The sequence below is a fragment of the Lithobates pipiens genome, unplaced genomic scaffold (genome assembly GCF_037356315.1).
Source record: "Lithobates pipiens isolate NorthernLeopardFrog02 unplaced genomic scaffold, aLitPip1_a1.2 Scaffold_7, whole genome shotgun sequence".
In the NCBI taxonomy this organism is placed as follows: Eukaryota; Metazoa; Chordata; class Amphibia; order Anura; family Ranidae; genus Lithobates; species Lithobates pipiens.
This window is the reverse complement of record NW_027507892.1, coordinates 7,684,415-7,707,355: the sequence shown is the minus strand read 5'-3', so window position 1 is coordinate 7,707,355 and position 22,941 is coordinate 7,684,415. Positions and strand designations below refer to the sequence as shown.

Sequence of the window (22,941 nt, the reverse complement as noted above, 5' to 3'; positions counted from 1 at the left end):
CTGGATGAAAAGGTATTTATATATACAGTGCGTGCCACGATTTTAAAGAGACAAAACATGAGGAAATGTGCATGTTTTGCCTGGATGTACTAAATAGGTTTTTTTTTTGTTTTTATAATTACCATGTCATATATATATACATTTTAGCCCATTGTGGATACACCGGCATAGCAAGTAGAACAAGTCGAAACTTACAATTTTACAAGTTGTGTCTATATCTTATGAGCAATTTAATACCAAGGCATTTCTTTTCTAAGAATACATACATTGCTTGCTGTTTGTTATTGGTACGCCTACATTTTTTATATACATGCTGTGTTAATTGATTTACTTACTGCAGAAGCATGTGTCTCTGAGTTTTTTCATTTATTTAACTGAAAACCAGTGAATGTGTACATACCGTATACAGCTCCACTGTCTTACAAGTGTAGAGATCATTTTTTTTTAATTCAAGGGCATGCAAGGTATTACAAGTATTTATGGTATATAGTGCCAGCAATTTATGCATAACTTTACATATTGTACATTCATGTCTGTCTTTGCACTCAAGGGGCTTACAGTCTAAAGTCCCTATCACATATGCATACATACACATACAGTTGTGCTCATAAGTTTACATACCCTGGCAGAATTTATGATTTCTTGGCCATTTTTCAGAGAATATGAATGATAACATAAAAACTTTTCTTTTACTCATGGTTAGTGTTTTGTTGAAGCCATTTATTATCAATCATCTGTGTTTACTCTTTTTAAATCATAATGAAACCAGGAACTAATTAAATGACCCAGATCAAAAGTTTACATACCCCATACTGTGTATTTCCCCCTTTAACATCAATGACAGCTTGAAGTATTTTGTGGTATTTGTGGATGAGGCTCTTTATTTTCTCAGATGGAAAAGCTGCTCATTCCTCTTGCCATAAAGCCTCCAATTCCTGTAAATTCTTGGGCTGTCTTGCATGAACTGTACGTTTGAGATCTCCCCAGAGTGGCTCAATCATATTGAGGTCAGGAGATTGAGATGTCCACTCCAGAACCTTCACTTTATTCTGCTGTAGCCAATGACAGGTCGACTTGGCCTTTGTTTTGGATCATTGTCATGTTGGAATGTCCAGGTATGTCCCATGCTCAGCTTCCTGGCTGATGAATGCAAATGTTCCTCCAGTATTTTTTGATAACATACTGAATTCATCTTGCCATCAATTTTGACCAAATTTCCTGTGCCTTTGTAGCTCACACATCCCCAAAACATCAGCGATCCACCTCCGTGTTTCACAGTAGGAATGGTGGACCTTTCATCATAGGCCTTATTGACTCCTCTCCAAATTTAGCATTTATGGTTGTGGCCAAAAAGCTCAATTTTGGTCTTATCACTCAAAATGACTGTGCCAGAATGTTTGAGGCTTGTCTCTTTGCTATTTGGCGGATTGTAAGTGGGATACTTTGTGGCATTTGCGTAGTAATGGCTTTCTTCTGGCGACTCGAACATGCAGCCCATCTTTCTTCAAGTGCCTCCTTATTGTGCATCTTGAAACAGCCACACCACATGTTTTCAGAGAGTCCTGTATTTCACCTGAAGTTATTTGTGGGTTTTTCTTTGCATCCCAAACAATTTTCCTGGCAGCTGTGGCGGAAAGTTTAGTTGGTCTACCTGACCATGGTTTGGTTTCAAAAGAACCCCTCATTTTTCACTCCATGAGGAGAGTTACGAACACTGCTGATTGGCATTCTCAATTACTTGGATATCTTTTTATATCCCTTTCCTGTTTTATACAGTTCAACTACCGTTTTCCGCAGATCTTTTGACAATTCTTTTGCTTTCCTCATGACTCAGAATCTAGAAATGTCAGTGCAGCACTGGATGAAAGAGCAAGGGTCTGTCAGAAGCCCAGAAATTCATTGACCTTTTAGACTCAGTTCACACCGGCGACTTAGCCACCTTACAAGTCGCGCTCCTTTCTGTACAATGAAACCGTTCTAATAGGAGCGACATAAGTCGCTCCGACTTAGAAAAAGGTTCCTGTACTACTTTTGGGGTGACTTCAGGCGACTTGAATTGACTTCTATACAGAAGTCATTTTGCAAGCCGCCGCTGAAGTCGGATGCAGGTCGCCTGAGGCATTCACGCTGCAAGTCGTACTGCCTCAGTGTGAACCGACCCTTGTGTACACACACTAATTACAAGCAAACAGATCACAGGTGAGGATGGTTACCTTTAATAGTCATTCAAATCCCTTTGTGTGAACTTATGTGCATGTTATCAGGCCAAAATCATCAGGGTATGTAAACTTTTGATCAGGGTCATTTGGCTAGTTTCTGTTGCCATTATGATTTAAGAAGAGTAAACACAGTTGATTAATAATAAATGGCTTCAGCCAAACACTAAGCATGAGTGAAAGAAAAGTTTTCATGTTATTCATATTTTCTGAAAAATGGCCAAGAAATCATAAATTCTGCCAGGGTATGTAAACTTATGAGCACAACTGTATATAAAAATCACAAATAGTATCTGCGCTAAGGCTCGAAATAGCAATAAGCAGCTGACACAATATTGTAGGCAACAATATGAGCTAAAATGATTGTAAGCTCTAATGAGCAAGGGCCCTCTGATTCATCCTGAATTGAATTGTTTGTAACTGTACTGTTTACCCTAAAGTTGTAAAGCGTCATGCAAACTGTTGGCACTATATTAATCCTGTATAATAATAATAATAATAATTATAATAATAAAAAAATATATATAAAAAATAGTGCACTGATAATTAAAAAGCAGACACAGTCTGACAAGGTACAAACACCACAATAAGAAATAAACTGAGAAAAGTGCAAAACAATCAGAGTTGGTCAGAAAAGTCCATAAAGTCCTTAAGTAGAGACCAGTAGTTGATGGTGCTCACAGAGATGTGACAAAGAGACCTTCACCCTCAATCCACATGGATAGCCTTTTACCACGCAGATTTTGGTCAAAAAGCGTAATCAAGAATCAACTCCAGGAATGGACCATCTCACATCTTTTCCCATTAGTATTCAATTTAATGCTTAATCCTAATCCGATGCACATCAATACTCCCTATAGAGAAAGAAAGAAACATCTCATAATTTAGTAAATCCAGAAGAAAAAAAAGATTTATTTATATTGCACTCACATTTCTATGTATAAAAACCCACTTTTCAATAAAAGGTTTCCTGTTAAACTCTTTTTTATTACATTTTGAAAAAGAAAACAAGCCAAAACAAAACAAACAAAAAATCAACGTTAGTATTCCTGTAATTACTTTATACAACACAATTTACATACAATTGCCTATTAAAAACATGGATACCTTTTCCAATCTTCCTCCTCCCTACATTTGAAAGACACACACCCTCTCCATCCAATAGTCCCCTCAAAAGAGAGAAAAAAAAAGGAAGAGGAAAAAAAAAAGGAGGGGGGGTAGAGAGTGCAAACAATAAATAACTTTAAAATGAGGGTACCAGAAGGGCTTATAAATGGCTGGCTTCAGACCAACCTGATGGTTGCTGCGTCTCAGTGCATGAGGATGTCACATGCCATAACTCCACCTTACGTGCTTCGTCATTGATGACATCATCAGGGACATGATACATACACATACTAAGGCCAATTTAGACAGAAACCATAACCAACTACAAACAAACAAAAATTTCAGAGCACACTTACTAGCCGACCTGCAAACAAACCAAATTAACGCTGTCTAAGCCCTTGTACACACGGTCGGAGAATCCGTCGGAATGTGTCCTATCGGACCGTGTCATCGGATAATCCGACTGTGTGTGGTATGCATCGGACTGATTCCATCGGAGTATCCGTCGGACCCAATTTTCCAACATGTTGGAAATATTTTCCGACCAACTGGGCCGATCGGACATACTCCGATCATGTGTAGAGAATTTTGATCGGACCAAGTGCCACGCATGCTCAGATCAAATTCCTACATCAAAGCTATTGGCTAGTAGCCTGAATGTAGTCCCATCGTAATGAAATTACGTCATCACGTTCTGAAAGATCGGATTTTTTTGCCAACTTTGTCCGACCGTGTGTATGCAACAGTTTCGGACAAGATCCGACGGACAAAATCCGACGGGCAAAATCCGACGGATTTGGTTGTGGAAATCTCCGACCGTGTGTACAGGGGCTAACAAGTCACATTAAAAACAGAGGGTTTCATTGCAACAAAATACAGGAATTAAAGGCTTAAAGCGGGAGTCCACCGGGACTCCGCGTTTTTTTTTTTTTTTTTAAAGCCAGCAGCTACAAATACTGCAGCTGCTGACTTTTAAAATAGTGACACTTACCTGTCCAGCGCGCCCGCGATGTCGGCACCCGAAGCCGATCGCTAGGTCGTCTGTCGGGTCCTGCCGCCGCCATCTTGGGTATGGGAATCAGGAAATGGAGCCTTTCGGCTTCATTTCCCGGTTCCCTACTGCGCATGCGCGAGCCGCGCGGCGCAATCCGGACGGTCCCCGCTGCCTCTGGGAACTGTGTGTTTCCCAGCAGGCAGCGAGGCACTTGCGCAAAGGGGTGGGCAGTTGCGGAAAGGGGCGTAATCTACGCCCCTTTCCGCAGACAGCTATCCCGGAAGTGGGTGCAGTTACCTGGATTATCCAGGTAACTGCACCCCCCTCCCCCCTGAAAGGTGCCAATTGTGGCGCCGGAGGGGGGGGGGATTCCGATGAGCGGAGGTCCATTTTAGGGTGGACCTCCGCTTTAAATAACAAAAAAAATACAAGAACCACATTTAAAGTGGAACTTTATCCAAAAGTGGATGTTCTACTTGTTTGCATTCCTCCCCTTCACTGCCACATTTGGCACTTTTTTGGGGGGGGAGCGGGTACTTGGTTTTGACAGGTACCCCCTTACACTTCTGGTCAGATGCGCTGGAAGTTTGCGCTCCCTCCTTCCCTCTTAGCTTTCTGGAACACATCACAGGTCGCTGAAGACTATGGGGCCATTCACAAAGCGCAGTAGAAAAGTGTCTGTCACTTCTTGTTTCCCTTACTTACGATGCCGTCACCTGCACCGGAAGCCCATTGAAGAATCGGCTCAGATGAGGACATCGCTGGATCCCTGGACAGGTAAGTGTCCTTATATTAAAAGTCAGCAGCTACAGTATTTGTAGCTGCTGACTTTTAATTTTTGGGGGGGGAGCCTGGAGCTCCGCTTTAAAGATTGCCAAGCTGCAAAGTATTACATTTTAGCTTTTGGGTTACACTTTTAAGGACGGCAATGAAAAGATCATGACGACCCTCCATAGATGCACGTTGTATATAATAACGAATTACAAAAGGTTGTAAAAACTAATGTTTTGTTTAACGTTATTGAACAGGACCATATGCCTCTGGTGACCTTGACGGAGATATTTTAATTTAAAACACTGAACATGCAAAGGTTTCAGATGAAAAATCAAAACCTGCCTCGAATAAGAGAACCCTAACCTACGTGTTTATAACGCAGTAACCACTTTCAGACCGGACCATTTTGCTGGTAAATGACCAGAGGTCTTTTTACACTTTGGCACTGCGCTGCTTTAACTGGTAATTGCGCGGTCATGCAATGTTGTACCCAAACAAAATTTGCGTCCTTTTCTTCCCACAAATAGAGCTTTCTTTTGATGGTATTTGATTGCCTCTGCGATTTTTATTTTTTGCGATATAAACGTAAAAAGACCGCAAATTTTGAAAAAAAATGATATTTTCTACTTTTTGTTATTAGAAAAATCCAATAAACTCAATTTTAGTCATACATTTAGGACAAAATGTATTCAGCCACATGTCTTTGGTAAAAAAAAAGTCAATAATTGTATATTTATTGGTTTGCGCAAAAGTTGTCACATCTACAAACTAAGGTACGTTTTCTGGAATTTACGCAGCTTTTAGTTTACGACTGCCTATCTCATTTCTTGAGGTGCTAAAATGACAGGGCAGTACAAAACCCCCCCAAATGACCCCATTTTGGAAAGTAGACCCCCTAAGGAAATTGATAAGAGGCATGTTGAGCCCATTGAATATTTTATTTTTTTGCCTCAAGCGATTGAATAATGACAAAAAAAAAATTTTTTTTTTTTTTTTACACAAAGTTGTCACTAAATGATATATTGCTCACACATGCTATGGGCGTATGTGAAATGACACCCCAAAATAAATTCTGCTGCTTCTCCTGAGTACGGGGATACCACATATGTGGGACTTTTTGGGAGCCTAGCCGCGTACAGGGCCCCGAAAACCAAGCACCGCCTTCAGGCTTTCTAAGGGCGTAAATTTTTGATTTCACGCCTCACTACCTATTACAGTTTTGAAGGCCATAAAATGCCAAGATGGCACAAAACCCCCACAAATGACCCCATTTTAGAAAGTAGACACCCCAAGCTATTTGCTGAGAGGCATGTTGAGTCCATGGAATATTTTATATTTTGCCACAAGTTGCGGGAAAATTACAAACTTTTTTTTTTTTTTTTTTTTTTTCACAAAGTTGTCACTAAATGATATATTGCTCATGCATGCCATGGGCATATGTGAAATGACACCCCAAAATAAATTCTGCTGCTTCTCCTGAGTACGGGGATACCACATATGTGGGACTTTTTGGGAGCCTAGCCGCGTACGGGGCCCCGAAAACCAAGCACCGCCTTCAGGCTTTCTAAGGGCGTAATTTTTTGAGTTCACTTCTCACTACCTATTACAGTTTTGAAGGCCATAAAATGCCAAGATGGCACAAAACCCCCACAAATGACCCCATTTTAGAAAGTAGACACCCCAAGCTATTTGCTGAGAGGCATGTTGAGTCCATGGAATATTTTATATTTTGCCACAAGTTGCGGGAAAATTACAAACTTTTTTTTTTTTTCACAAAGTTGTCACTAAATGATATATTGCTCACGCATGCCATGGGCATATGTGAAATGACACCCCAAAATAAATTCTGCTGCTTCTCCTGAGTACGGGGATACCACATATGTGGGACTTTTTGGGAGCCTAGCCGCGTACGGGCCCCAAAAACCAAGCACCGCCTTCAGGCTTTCTAAGGGCGTTACAGTTTTGAAGGCCATAAAATGCCAAGATGGCACAAACCCCCCCCCCCAAATGACCCCATTTTAGAAAGTAGACACCCCTAAATTTAGGGGTACACTAGTGAGACTAGGTAATAAATGGCGGGTGCCCTGAAACTATAAAAAAATAACTAACCAACCAGCGTCACCTGTAACAGTTATATGGTGATCACTGGTGAAAGGGTTAACTAGGGGGCAATCAGGGGGCTTTATGCGGTAGTATATGGGGGTCCCTGGCGCTATAAAAAGCTGCGGCGAACCTAAATACCTACCTGCCTAACTAGCGTCACCTGTGACACTAATACAGCGATCAGAAAAACGATCGCTTATTAGGCTGGGTTCACACTGGAGCGATGCGGGAACGCCACGAATGCGCGGCGGGTTCCCGCATCGCATGCCTCCCGGCGGCAGTTCACACTGCCCTATGCGAACTGCTGGGAGTGTCAGTGAAATGTTAATGACACCCCCAGATCAGTTCGCATATCGCAGTGCGATCTGCAAACTTGGATCGCATGGTGTGAACACCCATGCGATCCGATTCTGCTGCGGACCAAAAAAAGGGTCCCGTGCGAGTTTGCGGCGGGTGCGGCGGGTGCGACACGAATTCAGCCATACTATCTGTATAGCTGAACTCGAATCGCACAGAGATCGGATGTGATTTGCACTGCAGTGCGGTGCGAATCACATCCGTTCTCATAAACCGCTGCAATGTGAACCCAGCCTTAGTGACACTGGCGACGGGGGGTGATCACGGGGTTAAACCTTTATTGGGGGGGTTAGGGGGGTACCTTAGAACTAAAGGGGGCTAACCCTAACTGCCCTAACAGTTATTAGTCACAAATGACACCTGCCGGGTGATCAGGGGGTTAAACCTTTATTAGGTAATAAATGGCGGGTGCCCTGAAACTATAAAAAAATAACTAACCAACCAGCGTCACCTGTAACAGTTATATGGTGATCACTGGTGAAAGGGTTAACTAGGGGGCAATCAGGGGGCTTTATGCGGTAGTATATGGGGGTCCCTAGCGCTATAAAAAGCTGCGGCGAACCTAAATACCTACCTGCCTAACTAGCGTCACCTGTGACACTAATACGGCGATCAGAAAAATGATCGCTTATTAGGCTGGGTTCACACTGGAGCGATGCGGAAACGCCGCGAATCCGCGGCGGGTTCCCGCATCGCATGCCTCCCGGCGGCAGTTCACACTGCCCTATGCGAACTGCTGGGAGTGTCAGTGAAATGTTACTGACACCCCCAGATCAGTTCGCATATCGCAGTGCGATCTGCAAACTCGGATCGCATGGTGTGAACACCCATGCGATCCGATTCTGCTGCGGGCCAAAAAAAGGGTCCCGTGCGAATTTGCGGCGGGTGCGGCGGGTGTGGCGGGTGCGGCGGGTGCGGCGAATGGCTGAACTCGAATCGCACAGAGATCGGATGTGATTTGCACTGCAGTGCGGTGCGAATCACATTCGTTCTCATAAACCGCTGCAATGTGAACCCAGCCTTAGTGACACTGGCGACGGGGGGTGATCACGGGGTTAAACCTTTATTGGGGGGGTTAGGGGGGTACATTAGAACTAAAGGGGGCTAACCCTAACTGCCCTAACAGTTATTACAGTCACAAATGACACCAATGCAAAAAAAAAAAAAAAAAAAAAAAAATGACATTGGTGTCACTGTGACTGGGGGGCAGGGGTAATTGGGGGGGTGATCGGGGGGTAAAGGGGGGGTGTGAGTGTGCCTGGCATGTTCTACTGTGTGTGGGATGTGTTGGTGCAACTCACTGATCCGCTCTCCTCCGTGTCGGAACGAAAAATACCGACACGGAGGAGAGAATACATCACTTCCTCTCCTGTGTTTACATTACAGGAGAGGAAGTGATGTCACCGGGGATTTCCATTCGTCGGGAGCGATCGCGAGGGGGTGGCCATGAATGAATGGCCGTCCCCTCGTCCGGGATCGCTCCCGAACGAAAACCGACCGCCGCAGGCACCGGGCGGGGGCCCGATCGGGCCCCCGACCCGCGGGAGGCAAAACACGTACATCTACGTGCTTATGCCTGCCCGTGCCATTCTGATGACGTAGATCGGCGTTAGGCGGTCGGCAAGTGGGTAATGTGTTTCATTATCCCCTATTCTGGGGGGGGGGGGGTTCGGCTTGTATTACTAGGTGTAAGCACACAGCAATATATAATAAAGAAAGAAGAGAGCTGAAAGCCTATCTCCAGTTTTTCTGGATGAAACCTTTTTTTTTTTTTTTTTCTTTAACCAAATCCACAGTCAGTGAACTGTTAAAATAATCTAGGAGGTATAAATCTTGTAAAGACGTGCAAGCCTTCCATTTGTTCATTTTTTTTATATGGATGGTTGTTGACCTTGATCTTCTACAGGCAAGTTATAGTCTGCTTTCTATGCACTATTTAAAAAGAAGAATTGAATGGTTTAAGTGGATACTGACATCTAAGTCAACAAATCCGCACACTTGAAACTAACACGCGGGTAAATATGACAGGAGATATAACGCCTTTGTTAAGCACTGGCAAACATACGGCAGGCTGAGGCTTCAGAACGGCGGGTACAGTGCCAGTCCGTGAAAGGAAAAACATTAAACTCTCTAATAAAAAGCCAAAATATTTTACACCGCTCCGCAGATGGAAACATTAAAAAGCATGGCAGTGTGGTTTAAAGAGGTAGAACCCAAAAAACTAAAATGTAATACATACACAGCGAACTCCCTCTTTTTAGGACCTTTTTTAATCATGTCTTTGTCTTAATAAATTTATTTATTTTTATACAATTGTGTATGTAAGTTGTTAATGTACCATAGTTGCCTTAGACCCTCTACCTTTGTTTTACTGTAGTATATTGAAGTGTGTCAGTGTAGTTTTACTGCAGTATATTGTAGTGTGTCAGTGTAGAGTTTCATAGTTTCATAGTTAGTAAGGTTGAATAAAGACACCAGTCCATCCAGTTCAACCTGAGTGAGTGTCTACAATTGTCCCTATCCCTGTACATTGCACACTGACATTGGTCCCTACCCTCAAGGAGCCCACAATCCAAGGTCCCCATTTATATACTAGGGCCAATTTTGGACAGAAGCCAATTAACCTACCTGCATGTCTTTGGATTGTGGGAGGAAACCCACACAGGCACAGGGAGAACATGCAAACTCCAGGCAGGTAGTGTCATGGTTGGGATACGAACCAGCAACCCTTCTTACTGCTTGGTGAGAGTGATAACCCCTACACAACTGTGCCGCCCTTAGAGAGTCCTCAGTTAAAAGTGCACCAAACACCACTTTCCATTGATTAAAGTGCATCCAAGCACACATTTCACTGTCTCTATTATATTTCGGTAATAAGACCCCCATCCTATCATGTCTGGGAGGTCACCAAAGAGAGGAAAACATCCCATGGCACTGTGGGGGGGCCAGCAGCATATGTGTCCACAGGCAAAGCTGGACGTGGTCCATCCATGCAGAGGAGGTGGTGGACTGGCTAGCTAATCCATCCAGCAATTTGGTGGTGCAGCGTTTCTTAAATAGGTACCAGGGGTTGGAATATCTGCTAAAGCAGGCCAGAAGAGTCTGTAGCCATTTCAGGGGGTCATACACACCCAGTGCTCGGTTGGCTGAAATTCAACGGGAATTCCACCTGCCCATAAACCGCCCAATTTGTGATATCCCTACCAGGTGGAACTCCACTTTGGCAATTCTGCAGTGGCTGCACATGCAGCAGAGGGCCGTCAACGAGTACATGTGAGTATGGCACAAAGACTGGCTCAGAGCAGCTCGGCTTTTTTGTCCACACACCAATGGCTGCTGATTAAGGATGCATGCACTGTACTGTCACCATTTTAGGAGGCAACAAGGATGGGGAGCCGTGATAATGCATACATCGGTGACACAATCCCTGTTCTGTTCCTGCTGGAACACAATCTGCATGGCATTACGGACAGGGCACTCAAGGCAGAGCAGTAGGAGGAAAAGGAGGACTTCCTTTCCTCTCAAGGCCCGCTTTATGAAAACACCATTCTTATGACGCCACAGAACACACAAGAGAAGATAAAGGAGGAGCAGAATTCTGGCTGTTTTGGAGGCATTGAAGCAGAAGAAGACATACGTCACATCTTAAGAAATGGTTTTTCCATCCACAGAACCCTTGGGAGTAGTACGGGGCTGAAAGGAGGCATTTCTAGATACTGGAATCCTCAGTGACCACAAGGCCTGTGCCTCACATGCCTCAACAAACTTGCGGACCTAAGAATTTGTGGCATTACTATTGGTTGGCAACCCTCCTTGACCACCGTTACAACGGGAAAGTCTCAGAACTCATCCTGTCTCCATAGAGGGAGCAGAGGATGAAATATCTTAACACTTTAAAGTTTATGTAATGTCTTTCCAGACTCTGGTAGGTACAGTCCCATGGAAAAGCTAGTTTTGAGGCTTCTGTTGGTTAAGAGAGGAGTGGTGGAGAAGGGACGGCGTCAGTGATGAATTTAAAAAAATGTTTAGTTCTCAGCACCCCGGGTAGTCAGCTTCCATACCCCATTGGCAGTGCCTGCATCATATGGTGGGAGATTACCTAGGAACAAAAACAGACATGGAAAGCTTTCCAGTTCACGATCCACTGGGTTACTGGGTCATGAGAATAGACCACTGACCAGAACTTGCCCAGTATGCAATTGAGCTGCTGGGCTGCCCTGCACCCAGCTTTCTTTCTGAATGGGCATTCAGTGCTTCCACAGGTTTTGTGACAGATAAAAGATTGTGTCTGTCCACAGACTCTGTTGACCAACTGACATTTATCAAAATGAATCATCCCTGGATTAGCAGTAGCTATCAAGCCCCTGATGCCGATGTCGCAGATTAAGTGTTTTCTGGATCTGGAATCTGTGCAACACTGTCTACACTGCCTAGCGTTTATTTTTGTGGGCATAATTAACATCCAAGGACCAATTTATCTGCACCTGTTTGACAGGTGCATATAATTTACATTTTTGACAGCAAGGCCAATTCTTGCTTTCATCAAGAGTACCTATATAGCGTTAACACCAAAAGCCCAACACCCAAAGCCCAATTTTTCCACACCTGTCTGACCAGGGAATATAATTTAAATTTTTGACAGTGTAGCACCCTCTAGTGTGCTAGAGTAGGTAGCGTTAGATTTTTGTTAGTGTAGGTAAAATGTTTTGGCTTGGCTGGCAGCCAAGCCTGTGTTTTAATCTGGGTCAGGGCAGTGATCCAGAGAGGGCTGGTATGACTCAGTGGGCAGTATCTCTGCTACCTCCGTCTACTTCTGGAACTTGCTGGAAACTTCCAGAAGAATGGGAAGGAGGTTAGGAGGAGCTTCCTGGAGTATTCATAGGGGTCCTGACCAATCCCCAACAGATGGGTTGGCAGGGGGCAGGCCCCCTCAAATACACAGGGTGAGCCCATTTGGGCAGGAGAGTTTGGGTGGAAGTTGGAGATAGAGTGCTAGGAGGCAGTCAGTGGACCCTTGAGGGTAACCCCCTAGTCTGGGGGGGTGTCCTTAGACCTGGGAGCTCGTGTAGGAGGGATCCTCTGACATCCCAAGGAGGAATCCTGTCCAGTGGCATGAGAGCACGTGTGAGGACAGCAGGAGCCAGTGAGCAATTCTGGGAGATTTCCAAGGAAGACAATCAGGTGGGCTGGTGAGTGTTACAGTCAGTGAGGACTGAGAGGCAGCCTGAGAGGACTGGGTGAGAGCAGTCTGAGATGTATGCAGAGTCAATCAAGGTGAGTAGAAAATTCTGGACAGCCGCACTCCAAATGAAACTTCTTGTGCCTTAATTAGAACATCAGGATCACACTGCACATGTCACAGCAAAGTAATATAGAACCAAAAACAGCTGACGCGTTTCACACTAAATGTATGAGTAAGCACTACGTTTAGTGTGAAAGGTGTAAGATGTTTTTGGTTCTGTATTACTTTGCTGTGACATGTACAGTGTGATCATGATGTTCTAATAAAGGCACAAGAAGTTTCATTTGGAGTACGGCTATCCAGAATTTTCTACTCACCTTGATTTGCTATATACATTAGCCAGCACCTGGGGCTCTTCATTTCCTAGAGGAAAAACCTTTTTGTTTCAGCAGACCTACCATGAGTGGTGGTAACCCCTTCTCTTTATATGTATGCAGAGTCAGTCTGGGAGGACTGTGGAAGCCTAGCCGGGGGGCTAGAGAAAGAGGCAGCTGCAGCCAGGTGGGCTGGCAGTGCCTGAAGAGGTGGTACTGAGATCAGTAGCCACAGAACGATAGCTGGGTACTAGAACTATGCTACACAACCAAGGGGCCTGCGGTCCCTGCCTGTGAAGGGCATTTGCTACAATCTGACTGAGCCCTATTGGCAGATCACCCAACAGTGTGCCAGCACTGGTCCTGGGAGTTGTTGTGCTTCAAACAAGTGTTGTGCTGCAGGACGCAGAGGAGTGTGTAAATAGTCTGTATAGAAGAAGTTGTCCCTGGAAAGTTCTACCAAAGTCAAGGGGGCATCCCATAATAACCGTCACCCCATCCAAGTTTAATACCCCTAATAAAAATACAAAAGAACAACGCTGCAAGGACTGTTTCCTGACTGAAGAGTGCCGTAGAAAATTCTGTGTGCCTGGCCATGCAGGGTAAGGATTCCCCTTTCCCCAGTGGCTCCTGAGGGGGTAGTGCTACAACAGCAAGGCCAACGCTTTCATCAATAATACCTCTATAGGGTTACGATGTGAAGGCATCACCAACACCCAAAGCCTAATTTTTCTGCACCTGTTACTTCTAAATTCAGAATTTATCCAAAAAATCTCTAATCTTGTTCCAAGTACACTAAATTGTAATCTCATCATACAGACTGGCTTCCCAAGTCATTATTTATTAAATAAAGGAAGCTTGTCGGAAAAATAAATTTTTTTCGATTTTATAAATGTTATTTTTGCTGCAGCAGGTTCTATACATGGTACAGATGCAAAACTTTACTGGCAGACTAAGGGGACCCCCAGGCACTATATTTAAAGTAATTGTTCATTTTTATTATTCCACTTTAAGCATCAGTAAATCACTGCTCATTTAAAAATTATCTTTTTTTAAATTGATACATGTCCCCTAGAGCAGTACCTGGACCCCCATTCCCTTTGTATGCCCAATAATTTTCATATAAGGCCTTCAAAATACACACTTTTGATTTTTACATTTGGGGTCTCATAGACTTCAATGGGGTTCACTGCTCAGCTCCGAACTTTTGTGATGTTCGAAAGTTCTAGTGCAAACTGAACCAGGGGGCGTTCAGTCCATCTCTAGTCAGGATATGGTTTGCCTACTCAACTCCTAGCACACACTAAAGGTGCTACATATGTGGCTTTCCTGGCCTTTTTCTTCCATGTGACTCCACTGTGCTGCTCATGGAAGTCACACACATGAGGTCGCAGCGGGATACTGTTGAGCCTGCCATATCCTGAGTAGGAGACCAGCTTTACATACAAAATGCATTTGACTCTTTTCTGTATAGAGAGTTAATTTGCTCTGGTATGAGTCTTATCATACCATTGGTGGTGAAGCACATGTGGTATTGATACCTTTAACTACGATTAACATTCACTTTTCATTTTGATCCAGTGCTATTTGCACCATTTGGGACTATTTATGTTATTTATACATTTGTATGGATGTTTTATGATTCAAATGATTTATATGATTATTTACTGCCTTTCCTGCTGGCAGAACACAATGACATACTGGTTATACTCAAGTTGGTCAATAGATCGGCTTGTGTACATAGAGGGTACCCATACATGGATCGAAATTTTGATCCATGTATGACTGGCTTTAGTTCTTTATGGAGACAGGGCTTAGAAAAGTCATTGTCTTTTTACAGGCAGGTGACCACACTGTCCGGACAGACTGGGTCTATGGGTCTATAGGTCAATGCATAAACAGGCATTTAAAACAGAACAGATCCTTCATGTGTGGCTTTGATTTGGAGATGGTTTTCTTCTGCCCTGTGTTTGATGAAGCGTTGTTTCAAGTTTCTTTTGCTTTCCTGTTAACTAAGAAGATCCTTTGCAAACAAAGCCCATATACACAAGTCCTTTAGCATATATAAGACCTCCTACCAGGGTTTTAGGCTGCTCTGTACAGGTGGCTAATGAGTGGGTGTCAATCAGTACTGCTGTAGCTCATGTCAGTAGCTGCTGTCCGTTTGCTAAAGTCAAGTAGAAAGTGAGTGGAGTATGTCAGGGCCCCTCCGCAATCGACCTTCAGAAGATGTTTCCGTTATTGCAATTGGTACGAGCATCAGGAACTCACTTGTTGTGCACACATCCAGCCTGTGGTCAGTGGACAGCTTCCTGGAATGCAATATAAATAAAGGTATTAAGGATTAAAAACATGTACAATGAAGGAAACCATTGCACATTATATTCACATACAGTTATCACTGTTTTTGATTATCATTATTATTGGCTTATAATAAGTTGGCTTGTGATTTCTCACTGTCACCAGCAGATATCACTGGTATCACAGATCATAGTATGAGATTTCATAAACAAAAGTAAGTTATGAATATTTATATTTTCTTCAGCCAATCCAGTAGGTTTAGGCCACTGGTGCATGCGGGGGAGGATATAAATATCTGGGACAGGCCATTTATTATTATTATTATCGATTTATATAGCACCAACAGTTTACGCAGCGCTTTACAACGTATGGGGGGGGACAACACAATTAAAGTACAATACAAAAGGTACAGGAGGGCCCTGCTCATAGAGCTTACATTCTAAAGGGAGGGGGTGGTGTTACAAAAGGTAATAGCTGCAGAGAATGATTTGATGGGGGGTGGCTCGGGGACAATTAGGTGGGTGTGGGGTAGGCTTCCCTGAATAAATGAGTTTTCAGGGAACTCTTAAAGGTAGACAGGGTAGGGGCTGAACGGACAGACTGGGGCAGGGAGTTCCAGAGGATGGGTAAGGCTCTGGAGAAGTCTTGAAGGCCATGTGCTCTCTATTGCTTTCCCTGGGCTGAGGCCTAGGTAGGTGCTGGTGCTGTTAGGCCCAATAGCCTGGTTTGGGGCCTAATGTGTGTTAACATGTTCCTGAAGCTGTCCAGCCTGGTCTGGAGGAAGCTGTGCCAAGTAGGAGACTCAGGTCTAGGACCCTTGCTGGAGAGAGCCAGGAAGAAGGCTGGTCTCTCAGAAGGGCCTGGTGACTCACTTGGAGGAGGCACTGGAATTTGAGAACGTGCTTACAGTGTTGCCTGGTCATTTTAAAAGTTCTGACACTAAAGCTAGACATTGATCTGGATCTGGATCTGGAGAGTCTGTAAATGATCTGCTACGGTATCTAGGAACGCTAACCCTCACCTCCTCAGCAAGTGTGCAATAAAAAAGAAAAACTATAGTGACTGGTGCCCAATGTCATTTTCTCTTTTTTAAAGTTTTATATAAAGTTTTATGAAACCACATGGCCATATTAGGTCAATGACATTGGCTCAATATGACCTTGTAGCCATATTAGATTAATGATATCAAGAACAATCCTGCCCCTTTGAATTCATGAAGCTGTGGAGCATCTGGAAGTGAACATAATGCTGTGGATCATCTAGAAGTGTCAGCCTCAGCTTCATCACAGCACTTGAAGCTGCATGGCGAGGAACCTCCACCTGAAGCTCATTGGCCCAATACTGACAGTTGCCTTCCAGGCTCAGACAAACATGGGTTTAGACCGAACCCAAGCCCATTCCTATTTAGGTTCTTCGTGTCACCTAGATGTGCAATGCCTCCAAACTCCATATGTATGTAACTACAATGAATTTGTGGCCTCACACTGATGATATCACTTCTAAATGCGCCACAGCTTCATGTTCACTTCTGGATGTCCCACAGCTTGATGTACACAAAGGGGTTGAGATGCTTGTGTCATCATTGACCTAATATGGCCATATGGCCATATTAGGTCAATATTGTTGACCTAATATGGTCACATGGCCATATTAGGCCAATGACATTGATTAATATGACCTTGTAGCCATATTAGATTGATGATATCAAGAGCAATCCTGCCCTATTGTGTATGCAAAGTTGTGGGACATATAGAATTGTCAGCCTCGAGTTCACTGCAGCATATGAAGCTGCAAGGTGGGGAACTCCAACCCGAAGCTCATTGGCCCAGCACTGACAATTGCCTTCCAGGTCCAGACAAACATGGGTTTAGGCAACATTTGTCAAACACAAGGCCACGGGCCAAATATGGCCCACCAGGCTTTGTCATGTGGTCCTCCCAACCAGTTTTGCAGCCGGAATGTGATGGAACTCCATTCTGCCACTTCCAACTTTCACCCTCTGCTCCTGTTCCTGCTTGTTTTAACAAGGGACAGCTTTGTATTTAGCAGCTTCCAAATGCAGCAGAACAGGTATATCAAAGCCAAATACATGGGTAGAAGAGAGACACCTACACAGGGTTGTACTAGAATCACCTGCATAGGGAGTTACTAGAATGGGGCTGGGGAAGGGGGCATAGGGCACCCCTGGAACTGCACTCTGTACATAGCACACCCTGAACTCTGTATGTAATACACTCCTGAACTCTGCACTCTGTACGTAACTTACTACTGAACCCTGCATTCTGTACATAACTCACTCCGGAACTCTGCATTCTATACGTAACACACTCCTCACCTCTGCACTCTGTATGTAACGCACTACTGAACTCTGCACTCTTTATGTAACCCATTCTGGAATTCTTCCCTCTGTGCTTAAATTGCTTCTGAACCCTGCACTCTGTACATTGTACAGTGTAATTGTGAACCTTGAACTCTGTACGTAGTGTAATATTGAACCATATGCTCTGTACGTATCACACCCCAGATACAACCAACCCTTTGAGGGCAACCATACTTTTGATGCGGTCCACGATGAGGTTGAGTTTGACACCCCTGGTTAAGACAGAACCCAGGCCCATTGCTATTTAGGATCTATGTTTGTCACTTAGATGTGCCCATGTGGAAAGTGTATGTAAATCACAAGATTCGCTGCACAGAATCGCAAATTGTTTAGCAGGTAATGCCATTTATATAGTAAACATGTAGCTTAGCTGGGTATTCAGAGTATGCAGAGTTTCACTTTAACAATTCATGTTGTGTTATCCTACTTCTGGTGTAATGATCAGGCCATCACAGGAAGAGAAAGTGACATGGAGTATTTAGATGTACTGAGTGACAACCTGAGATTACCTAATTGGTTGAGGATTGCCCCAGCTAACACTGAAAGATAAGCACCCTGTGCTCAAAGAGTAAAGAAGAAAGAAAAAAAAAAAAGAACAACAGTATGTCAAGTTGTGCTATTAAAGTCCAGTAAAAGTATCTGCTGTGTGTTCTGGGGAGGGGGGAGGAAGGGGAAGCCTCCCAGACACAAGAGATGTTTGAAAGTTGAGTCAGTCTATGGGTTGCTTCCAGCTTCAAAGGCTGATTTGCATCCACCCTATCTCGGTACGTGAACTCCATGAATGGAATCACACACCTATATCTCTAGGATTTAATTAGTTGTTTAGACATGTAGCTTTGTTTGGTTTTAACTAAGTGGTGTAGCTCTAGTCTACCCTCTTCTTCTTCTCCCTTTTTACATTCTTTCGCTCCCTCCCTCTTCCATTGTAGAAAATACCCTTTAATCAGAATATAATTTGAAGCCTTTCTGAAAATCATAACTTAAAAAAAAAAAAAAAGTACAGGTTTGTTCTGGGGGCTCACTGGATGAGCATTCAATCTTCAAGGAGTATTACCATGATTTTATATATATATTTATATATATATATATATATATATATATATATATATATATATATATATATATATATATATATATATATATGTATGTATATATATATATATATATATATATATATATATATATATAATTTTTTTTATATATATATATATATATATTTATTTATATATATTTATTCCATTTTCACAATTTTTATTACATACAGAGAAGAGAACATGAAACATTATAAACAAAAGAAGAAGTAAAGGAGATAAAGATAAAAAAGATGACAGCATGCTTATCACCATCGATATTTTAAAATAACCCTTAAAAGAGGGGAGGGGACTTTCTCCCTAACCCTTCCATACTAATATAACTATTCCTATCTCATTTATTTTATATTACCATGATTTAAAGCAGAACTACATTCGAGAATGAAAAGAAACACATGGATAGCCCAATAAAAAATGAATTAACAAAAAGAAAAAAAAAAATCAATGTTTAGCTTTGAGTCAAAAATTTGATGGCCAACATCATTCAACCCACTTCCTCTGAGCCCAGGTTTTCCTGGACCTGTCCAACCTGTGATTGGACAGAGAGAGGATAAGCAGCACAGTATCACTTTGCTCTCCCCTCCTATCAGCATCCTTTTTTTGTCAGCACAGGATCTGATTGGAATTCTAGTTCTGCTTCTTCTTTTTGTGCTCCAGCCCTGCTGTACAGAGATTGCAAGAGGCTGATACCAGGTTCTTACACTGCTTTCATTTAAAAAAAAAATACATTTAAATATAAAAGATATCCATTGTTATAGACATATATCTATAGTATGGTACTATGAGTCTTTTATATTTGCTTATTATTCAGCTTTACTTTGTATTTGTTTGCTAAAAAAAAATCTTATGTGTGTATATATATATATAATTTAGATCAAATCTTTATACTGTAGATAGATAGATAGATAGATAGATAGATAGATAGATAGATAGATAGATAGATAGATAGATAGATAGATAGATAGATAGATAGATAGATAGATAGATAGATAGATTTGTATATACACACACAAGTTTGTTTCTGAAAAGTGCAGGAAACTTTTTGAAGAACCCTTGTGTGTGTATATATATAATTTAGATCTAATCTTTATACTCTGTATATTTAGATATATATCCATAGATATATATATGTATATATAGATAGATAGATAGATAGATAGATAGATAGATAGATAGATAGATAGATAGATAGATAGATAGATACACACAAGGGTTCTTCAAAAAGTTTCCTGCACTTTTCAGAAACATTTTGAAGACCCCTTGTGTATATACACTATATAAGTGATGGTGAGCCTTGGGATCCCAGATGTTTTGGAACTACATTTCCCATGATGCTCATGCACTCTGCAGTGTAGCTGAGCATCATGGGAAATGTAGTTCCAAAACACCTGGGGTGCCAAGCTTCATCATCACTGCACTATATGTATGTAAAACTATTGGGACGCCACTCCAAAATCATTGGATTCAGGTGTTCCAATCACCTCCATGGCCACAGGTGTATAAAACCAAGCTTACTGCTGCTACAAACATTTGTGAAAGAATGGGTCACTGTCAGGAGCTCAGTGAATTCAAGCGTGGTACCGTGATAGGTTGCCAGTTGTGCAATAAGTCCATCCATTAAATTTCCTTGCTACTAAATATTCCACGGTCGACTGTTATTGGTATTAGAACAAAGCAACTGGGAACAACAGCAACTCAACCACGAACCACGTAAAACTGATAGAGCGGGGTCAGCGCATGCTAAAGCACACAGTGCATAGAACTTGCCACCTGTCTGCAGAGTCAATAGCTACAGACCTCCAAACTTGGTGTGGCCTTCAGATTAGCACAATAACAGTGCATAGAGAGCTTCGTGGAACGAGTTTCCATTGCAGAGCAGCTGCATCCAAGCCTCCCATCATCAAGTGAAATACAAAGCATTGGAAGCAGTGGTGTAAAGCACGCCGCCACGGGACTCTAGAGCAGTGGAGACGTGTTCTCTGGATTGACGAATCACGCTTTTCTGTCTGGCAATCTGACGGATGTGTCTGGTTTTGGTGATTGCCAGGAGAATGGTACTTGCTTGACTGCATTGTGCCAAGTGTAAAGTTTTATAGTTGGATGCAAATGAGTAAAGTGTGAAGTTTGGTGGAGGGGGGATTACGGTGTGGGGTTGTTTTTCAGGGGTTGGGCTTGGCCCCTTAGTTCCAGTGAAGGGAACTCTTAAGGCGTCAGCATACCAAGACATTTCGGACAATTTCATGCTCCCGACCTTGTGGTAACAGTTTGGGGATGGTCCCTTCCTGTTTCAACTTGACTGAGCACCAGTGCACAAAGCAAGGTCCATAAAATCATGAATGATCAAGTTTGGGGTGGAGGAACTTCCCTGGCCTGAACAGAGTCCTGACCTCCACCCGAACACCTTTGGAATGAATTAGAGTGGAGATTGCGAGCCAGGCCCTCTCATCCAACATCAGTGCCTGACCTCACAAATGCGCCTCTGGAAGAATGGTCAAACATTCCCATAGACACACTCCTAAACCTTGTGGACGACCTTCCCAGAAGAGTTGAAGCTGTTATAGCTGCAAAGGGTGGGCCAACTCAATATTGAACCCTATGGACTAAGACTGGGATGCCATTAAAGTTCATGTGCTTGTAAAGGCAGGTGTCCCAATACTTTTGGTGATATAGTGTATGTGCAGCCGTGGGTTTGTGCCTGGGGTCCGGTGTGTGTCTGTTCACTGGTTCAGGTGCGAATCACGTTAGTTTTTTATCCTAAATTTGCATCTGAACCAGACCCAAACACACAGAGGACCCTTTTGGAGTGCGGACCGTGGCCACCCTGGACCAAGTGCACTTGCAGTGCAAAGTGGATTTGCCTTTTGTAAATAACTCCCACAGTGTCAGAGGCACAGCAGTGGCAGAGAACTGTGTCTGTGTACTGACTCCTGAATGAATGGAAGCAAGCAAACATTCATTGATGGGCACTGGTAGGCAGGGCCGCTGATAGAAATCATGGGGCCCCGTACAGCTTACCTGACGGGGCCCCCTTCAGCTCCACCCTGGCCTCGCCCCTGGTCCCTCCTTCAGCCCTGCCCCTGGCCCCTCCTTCAGCCCCACCCTGCCCCTGGCCCCTCCCCAGACCCCACCTTAAAACAAATGCAGGTTTGTCTACAAGTGATAGGCATGGGTGGTCTGTAGCACATTATGGCATTGGTGGCACTGTCTCTGCAGGCAGCACATGCGTTATGGGCCATAATGCATGTGCTACTGGCAGATAGTGCCAGCCGTGAGACTAATGGCATAACGCATGTGCTACTTGCTGACAGCGCCACCCATGCCACCAATGCCATATTGTGCTGCAGACAGTGCCATTGGCAGCATGGGTGGCACTGTCTCTGCAGGCATCACATGCGTTATGACATTAGCGTCATGGGTGGCACTGTCTGCAGCACAATATGGCATTGGCGGCATGGGTGGCACTGTCTGCAGGGCCATAACGCATGTGCTACCTGCAGACAGTGCCGCCCATGCCACCAATGCCCCAAATAGTCCCTCCCCTGCCGCCACCTAGTCTGCGGATAGCTATCTGCACCAAAAAAAAAACGTAAAAATAACCGGGGGGTGGTGGGGGCTATTTGGTTGGTAGTTGATTCAGATGGACTCTGATCGGCCATGGCTGGAGGATTTTTTTTATATTAATTATTTATCTGCTCAGCTTGCCTGGGCCCCGCTGCTGGCCGGGCCCGGTACAACAGGGCCAGTTGTACTGGCCTATCAGCGGCCCTGCTGGTAGGCTGCATTTGATGGGCGCTGGTGAGGCTGAATTTGATGGGCGCTGGTGAGGCTGCATTTGATGGGTGTTGGTAGGCTGCATTGATGGGTGCTGGTGAGGCTGCATTTGATGGGCATTGGTGAGGCTGCATTTGATAGATGTTGGTGCGGCTGCATTTGATGGGCGCCTGTGGGTTGCATTTGATGGGTGCTGGTGGGGCTGCATTGATGGGCGCTGGTGAGGCTGCATTTGATGGGCGCCTGTGGGTTGCATTTGATGGGTGCTGGTGATGCTGCATTGATGGGTGC

At 43.7% G+C, this 22,941-nt stretch overlaps 1 long non-coding RNA gene across 6 annotated transcripts in view; it reads right to left on the bottom strand.

Moving 5' to 3' along the window:
• Window positions 1–347: 347 nt before the first annotated feature.
• Window positions 348–22,941, bottom strand: part of LOC143959312 (uncharacterized) — a 133,930-nt gene continuing 111,336 nt past the window's right edge. For 4 of the 6 annotated variants that reach the window (XR_013270199.1, XR_013270201.1, XR_013270200.1 and 1 more), the window contains 2 exons: window positions 15,186–15,419; window positions 348–3,070 (listed from right to left, as the gene is read on the bottom strand). This is a non-coding gene — a long non-coding RNA (uncharacterized LOC143959312). The remainder of the gene's footprint in view (window positions 3,071–15,185; window positions 15,420–22,941) is intronic. The other 2 variants (XR_013270203.1, XR_013270202.1) reach the window with 1 other exon arrangement.